Here is an 8,400-nt window from a genome sequence, read left to right as displayed (position 1 = left end):
TATGAACAACAGTCCTGAGAAGGGGACAACTACTGGGTCATGGTGTCACCCATCAACAGTTCTGGATCACTCACGGTTGATTCTGTCGGTACAGGGCAGACCTGATGTGCTGTACACCATTCACCTGTAGGAATGTGGGCATTTCTTGGGACACTAGCTGCGGTCCGATGTCGGTAACAAGGTGAAGTGGCGATCCGAATCAACTAAACACTTCCCCAAGCTTGGCAACCTCAGGCCACTGGTTATGAGCATCCATGACCACGAGAAATATTCTTTCTTCAAATGGACCTGCGAAGTTGACGTGTATGAGTTACCGTGCCTCCTCCGGCCAATCTCACAGATAAAGGTACGTTCGAATCTTCTGACACGAGGAACAGGTGGAATGATTACTCTCCTCCCCCACAGCAGACAACTGGACTGTACTGACAGCTCAGTTATACTTGAAAGGTAAGGTTTCAGTTCCTGAGCATCCCCTACTTTTCCTGATGAACTCAACTGCTGAGCCTCTTTAGCAGATAGTTCCATGGACACACTGACTTCAGTGGCTTTTGCCTAGGTCAGATTACTTTGTCAATAGTCTATTTTGTGTAGTTTCACTCCGTAGCACACATACAGTTGAAGTTGGAAGTTTACATACACTTAGGTTGGAGTCATTAAAACTTGTTTTTTAACCACTCCACAAATTTCTTATTAACAAACTATAGTTTTGGCAAGTCGGTTAGGACCGTTGCATGACACAAGTAATTTTCTCCAACAATTGTTTACAGACAGATTATTTCACTTATAATTCACTGTATCACAATTCCTGGGAGTCAGAAGTTTACATACACTAAGTTAACTGTGCCTTTAAACAGCTTGGAAAATTCCAGAAAATAATGTCATGGCTTTAGAAGCTTCTGATAGGCTAATTGACATAATTTGAGTCAATTGGAGGTGTACCTGTGGGTGTTTTTCAAGGCCTACCTTCAAAGTCAGTGCCTCTTTGCTTGATGTCATGGGAAAATCAAAAGAAACCAGCCAAGACCTAAGAAAAATTATTGTAGACCTCCACAAGTCTGGTTCATGTACAATTTGTACAATCTTGTACAAACAATAGTAAGCAAGTATAAACAACATGGGACCACGCAGCCGTCATACCACTCAGGAAGGTAACGCCTTCTGTCTCCTAGAGATGATCGTACTTTAGTGCGAAAAATGCAAATCAATTCCAGAACAACATCAAAGGACCTTGTGAAGATCCTGGAGGAAACAGGTACAAAAGTATCTATATCCACAGTAAAATGAGACCTATATCGACATAACCTGAAAGGCCGCTCAGCAAGGAAGAAGCCACTGCTCCAAAACCGGCGTAAAAAAGCCAGACTACGGTTTGCAACTGCACATGGGGACAAAGATCGTACTTTTTGGAGAAATGTCCTCTGATCTGATGAAACCGAAATAGAACTGTTTGGCCATAATGACCATCGTTATGTTTGGAGGATAAACGCTTGCAAGCCGAAGAACACCATCCCAACCGTGAAGCATGGGGTGGCAGCATCATGTTGTGGGGGTGCTTTGCTGCAAGAGGTACTGGTGCACTTCACAAAATAGATGGCACCATGAGGAATGAAAATTATGTGGATATATTGAAGCAACATCTCAAGACATCAGTCAGGAAGTTAAAGCTTGGTCGCAAATGGGTCTTCCAAATGGACAATGATCCCAAGCATATAGGACCTCAATCCTATAGAAAATTTGTGGGCAGAACTGAAAAAGCATGTGCGAGCAAGGAGGCCTACAAACCTGACTCAGTTACACCAGCTCTGTCAGGAGGAATGGGCCAAAATTCACCCAACTTATTGTGAGAAGCTTGTGGAAGGCTACCCGAAACGTTTGACCCAAGTTAAACAATTTAAAGGCAATGCAACCAAAGACCAATTGAGTGTATGTTAACTTCTGACCCACTGGGAATGTAATGAAAGAAATAAAAGCTGAAATAAATAATTCTCTCTACTATTATTCTGACATTTCACATTCTTAAAATAAAGTGGTGATCCTAACTGACCTAAGACAGGGAATGTTTTACTAGAATGAAATGTCAGGAATTGTGAAAAACTGAGTTTAAATGTATTTGGCTAAGGTGTATGTAAACTTCCGACTTCAACTGTACTAGTGTGTCTCTAATGGTGTCATTTAGAACATTATTAAACTCACAGTGCTCTGATAGTTTCTTTAATGCAGGAGCAAACATTGCCACTGATTCTCCCTCTTCCTGATTTCTTCTGTGGAACCTTTTATCAATAAGTAATGGTTGTGGTGAAATGGTTGTGTTCCGTTCAGTATTTCCACAATATCTCCAGTAAATTGTGTAGTAAATTATATGTTTTTGGCCCCATAACACAAAAAAATGTAAGCACAATTTTGTCCTCAACGTCATATGCAAGAACAAAATATTCAAGCCATTCTGTATATGTGCTCCACTGCTCAATACCTTCATCAAACTGTTCAATGTTTCCAAAAAATGTCAGCAATTTTTTTGTTTCTCAAGAGGCTCCTCACTTTAATATAGTCCTCAACCACAGCAATATTTTCCTCAGTCATCTGAACTTAATTCACTGATGTTTCATCTTCAAGTTCAAGAAAATATTTACCAAATAACCTAAAGTAAAACATAAAAAAATATAAAAAGTAACACAATAACATAACAATAATGAGGCTATATACATGGGGTACCGGTACCGAGTCAGTATGCAGGGATACAGGTTAGTTGAGGTAATATGTACATGTAGGTAGGGGTGAAGTGACTACGCATAGATAATAAACAGCGAGTAGCAGCAGTGTACAAAGCAAATGGGGGATCAATATAAATAGTCAGGTGGCCATTTTGATTAATTGTTCAGCAGTCTTATGGCTTGGGGGTAGAAGCTGTTAAGGAGCCTTTTGGTCCTAGACTTGGCGCTCTGGTACCGCAGCTGTCATCAAGGCAAAGGGTAGCTATTTGAAGAATCTCAAATATAAAATATATTTTGTTTTAACACTGTACTACATGATTCCATATGTGTTATTTCATAGTTTTGATGCGTTCACTATTATTCTACTACGTAGAAAATAGCAAAAATAAATAAAAACCCTTGAATGAGTGTTCTAAAACTTTTGACTGGTAGTGTAAAAAATAACACTGCATGCAATAAGTAAAAAAAGATGCTCCTCAAGGACAATCCAGAGACACTATTTGCTGACTGCTACAAAGAGGGGAATGTAAGCAAGTTAATTTTCCACACAGACCATCCCCTGGCATGGCACAGTACTATAAGAGCACACTACCCCTATGTCAAGAGAGAGGGTATTGGCCCAGTGTGGAAACTCAGAATACTAGACACTAGAAGTTGAAACAACCTCTGTCAACGTGTACAAGTCTGGGACAGTAATCATGCAGGGCATCCTCATGCAGAGAGCTCAGCAGGAAAAGCTTTCTCTTGGTGACGACCCCCCCCCCCCCCCCCATCCTAAGTGAGTCTGATAACACCTCATCCTCAAACTGCTCAGCAGATGGGCAGCCTCAAGAGGAGAGTCACCCCCCCCCCCCCCCCCCCCCAGCACTGAACAGACCCAGGTCCCACAACTGCACTGCTCCTCCATTATTGAGAAAGATAAATTCATAGAGCTGGAGAGAGAGATGGTGGAGCTCAGAGAACTATTCCACGCACAACAACACCCACCCAACAAGACCCAGAGGGCTGAAGGTGGAGATAGACCGCTGTCTGAGAGAGCTGGCTGCACTCCAGACTGAGGTGAGAGAGATCAAGCAAGAGAGAGTGGAACACCCAGCCCAGCTAACAGCACTGAAGTAGGAGGGAGAGGAACACATGGCACAGATAACAGCGCTGAAGGATGAGGTGAGAAAGCTAAGGTGTGACAGAGAGCATGACACTCCCTCAGAGAAGCCAGCAGAACAGCCCACCTCAGACCCGGACCACAACCTTAATACCACAATAGGACAGACAGCACAGGACCTGTCATGCCAAATAATGTCCCCCTCCACATCACAATCGGATTCGATAAACTATTACAGCCTGAATGACGTTCTTTTCATCATCGTTATGCAAACAAGGCTGATTTCTGCGACAATTTTGCTGTTTAAACTATTTTTGTTTCACTAATAAAATGAAAACATTCATTTGAACTACTTTTGGGTACCTTGTTAACATTACAACATGAAATCCATGTCTTAAACATTGCTACGTTTCGGGAAATGGTAATGAAAATGTGTAATCTGCTTGACACATTAAAGTTACTTACCTTACAGATCAGGAAGTCAGCTAATTTCCACTCCATTTATATGCAAATCCGTTTGATTCATACACTGGCTTGTCTGGCTGTCATGTTTTATTTTAACCTGCCCTTCCCTTGTCTACACTGAAATAATGTAATTTCAGTAGTACTTTATTATAATTATTTTTTTTCTGTCTCGCAGAGCTCATTGGTACACCCTTGTGGTTGAATATATATGGATCTATTCTAGGTCCTAGGATACAACAAGGAATAATGTGGAACAAATAAATACCATCAAAGGATACCTTACAACTTACAATAGTGAACACCTTATGAAACAGCTGTGAAAGCCAACCTGGCAATATTTAAGATTTTAATACATAAACTTTGATAGGTTTTGGTACAGTTGTGTCATTAATTTATTTTGTGCACTCACATGACAATCATAGACTAAAATACTGAATTATGGTGTGTGGAATATAGAGGAGGTGGTTGCTGTGTGAGTGGGAGGTTCTGGCTGAGACTTGTTCTCAACAGACAGACAGTCTCAGAAGGAGGACTTGAAGAGGAGACTGCAAAGTCCAGGCACTGCTGCTCTCTTTGTTCTGAGGGTTTGCAGTGCTTTGTGTTTTTAGTTCATCTGTGTGTCTCACATATTATGTGCCCAGTATGATAGAGCAAGAAAACTTTCTGAACAGATAATGACAACAACAGTAGCTGTAGATGATGTAATGAAAAGTTGGAGGATGGTTTGGAGTGGAGGACATCAGGTGGATCCACGTCTGGGTGTTGGGCAGAACCCCTAGGTCCTGAAAAACAGGAGCAGAGTTAAAGGGAACAGGGTTGGAGACAGAGACGTAAACAAGCAAACACTTTACTGTGAGAAAATCTGATGGATTAGTGCAGTGTTATAAATGGGAGATATGTACTTTTCAACCCTTTTGGATGGTATAGCCTACCTCAAGCTGGTCCCCCTCCTACTCAGAGCACAGAGAATCAGACTGATCTGAACTCACTGGTTCTGGTGAACGGGATACCTCCTGTGGGGCTCGAACAGTCGATGGTTCAAAAGTCATTTTGAGAGGAAAATTGAAGAGGTACATTTTTATAACCTTAGGGTAACTCCCATTTCTTGCTTTCTCAAATGTCAACCAAAGCTTAACATACTTTGTCTATTGGGCTTCACTGAAGTGTAAGGCATCAGTGCTTCCAGTGGTCGACTGTCCAACTGCTCCAACTGTAGAAGATTGTTGGCTTCCACCGAGGTAACCCTAGGAAGACAGAGAAAAATATCAGTGTTAGGGAAACTTAAACAAGCTTCAGGTTATTTTGTGCGCAAATGCAAATAGTTATTACCTGAGATTTTTGATATTCACTTTAACAGATGGTGACCCCAGCTAGGAGCGAAAGAGCAGCGAGGTTTCCCAGGTCTCGCCTTCCTTTTGTCCTTCTTCCAAACCAAGTTATTTTCCCAGATGTCGTAGCACTTGATCCCCTTCTTGATTCTGCTCCGGTAGCTCTCCTTCTGTTTCTCCTATAGAGATAGACAAACAACACTAAGTCAATCACAAATTTGAAAGACTACAGTATATGCAATAATTATATATACAATTGCATTGTTTACCTCAGTCAACAGCTGCGGCTCCCGTCCGTACTCGGGGGTAGGAAACCGATATCTATTGACAATTTAAGATATTGAAATATGTCTGATTATGTACCATGGAAGAAAAAATGTATAATTGCAAAAAATAAATAAAACAAACCATTGGTGGCAGAATATAACCTATAACATCCGTACCTTGTTCCAGTGTTCATGACCTCGGTTACTCAAGGAGAACCGTGGGTGTTGAAGATGTCCACCATCGCCTTGGAGGTGGCCTCTAGTCTCGTCCTTGATGGGTATCATACAAAACGAAAATCTATTTTTGGTTCCAATCACCCTTTTTAATGGGTTTCAGAAGGGAATTTAGAGTTAAGCACATACTCTTCCTTTACTGACCTTAATGGGTATTGCCTCCACCCACTTGGTAAAGTGATCGGTCGCCGTCAGACACCAGATGTTGCCGTTCCTGGATTTCGTGAAGGGTCCGAGGAGGTCTACCCCTAACATTTAAAGTGTTAGAGAGACGATTACTTTATTCTTACCTGTATCTGTGTCATACAGTATGCAGATTTTCATATTTGTAAGGATACTGACACACACATTCTATAATATTGAACCCTGCTGTGGTCAAATGAAGAAACCATAACAAAACAACTTATCAGGGCAAAATTTGAATTGGGACACTTACCGATCAAGTGCCATGGTGAAACAACTTTGATGGGCTTCAACTCCGTCTCCACAGTCTTCGCCATCTCAAACTTCTGGCAGGCTAGACAGGTACTGACCTTTAAGCAAAAACTGACAAATTGAAACATTGTGTGCTCTCTGACATGACATTAATTGAAATCATAATAATTTCAGATATAATAGAATGTGATTGATAAACAAAAGGTAATTTCACTTGCCCAGCTGTCTACCTCCTTGACAACTCCCCGTCAGAAGAATCATAGGTTCATTTTGGCAATCATGCGCTTCGAAATGGCCAGTATGCATCTCGGTCAGCACGGCCTCCTTCTCCTCTTCATCAATACCCCCCCTTGTGTCTGTCTAGCGAAGACACCTCGTTAAGGGCATTTTGAATTACCATAATTGCTTACACCTATCCATTTGATTGATCAGGTTTAACTTATAGCTAGACACCTCAATATGACAGGGAGGAGACTCAGGGGGTATGCTAATTTAGCATAGAGCAGACCTAACCCACTATATTAAATTAGTCAAAACAGGAACATTTTACATCTGGATAGAAAGGAAAATGTCAAAACCGGAACATTTTACATGTTAGAATGTTAGAAATGAATAAGGAAATGATCTCAACAGAGAAAAATGTCCTTGTGTGTTACCTATATCCCCCCAATAGAATCCTCATACTTTAACGATGACAGCTTCTCCATCCTGGAGGGGGAGATCAACAATTTCCAGGCCCAGGGACATGTACTAGTCTGTGGCGACCTAAATGCCAGAACTGGACAAGAACCTGACACTCTCAGCACACAGGGGGACAAACACCTACCTGGAGGTGACAGCATTCCCTCCCAAATATGCCCCCCTAGACACAACTATGATAAAACAACCAACAAAAACGGGTCACAACTCCTGCAGCTCTGTCGCACGCTGGGTCTGTACATCGTCAATGGTAGGCTTTGAGGGGACTCTTATGGTAGGTACACCTACAGTACATCCCTTGGCAGTAGTACTGTAGATTACTTTATTACTGACCTCAACCCAGAGTCTCTCAGAGCGTTCACAGTCAGCCCACTGACACCCCTATCAGATCACAGCAAAATCACAGTCTATTTGAACAGAGCAATACTCAATCATGAGGCATCAAATCCAAAGGAACTGCCTAATATTAAGAAATGCTATAGATGGAAGGAAAGTAGTGTAGAAACCTACCAAAGAACAATTAGGCAACAACAAATTCAATCCCTTTTAGACAACTTCCTGGACAAAACGTTTCACTGTAATAGTGAAGGTTTAAATATGCAGTAGAAAACCTAAATGGTATATTTGACCTCTCAGCTTTCATATAAAATCAAACAACTTCAAGCAGACAACCTAAGAAAATTTGCAGCAATGACAAATGGTTTGATGGAGAATGCAAAAACCTGATAAAGAAATTGGGAAACCTATTCAACCAAAAACACAGAGACCCAGAAAACCTAAGCCTACGCCTTCACTATGTTGAATCTCTAAAACAATACAGAAATACACTACAAAAAAAGAAGGAACAGCACATCAGAAATCAGCTCAGTGTAATTGAAGAATTCATAGAATCTAACCACTTCTGGGAAAATTGGAACACACTAAACAAACAACATGAAGAGTTATCTATCCAAAACAGAGACGTATGGATAAACCACTTCTCCAATCGTTTTGGTTCTATAACAAAGAACAAACAGCAAAAACATATACATGATCAAATGTAAATCTAAGAATCAACTATTACAGATGACTAGAACCCACTGGATTCTCTAATTACATTGAATGAACTACAGGACAAAATAGAAACCCTCCAACCCAAAAAGGCCTGTGGTGTTGATGGT

The sequence above is a fragment of the Salvelinus namaycush genome, chromosome 4, assembly GCF_016432855.1.
Source record: "Salvelinus namaycush isolate Seneca chromosome 4, SaNama_1.0, whole genome shotgun sequence".
NCBI lineage: Eukaryota > Metazoa > Chordata > Actinopteri > Salmoniformes > Salmonidae > Salvelinus > Salvelinus namaycush.
Note: the sequence above shows the minus strand (reverse complement) of the source record.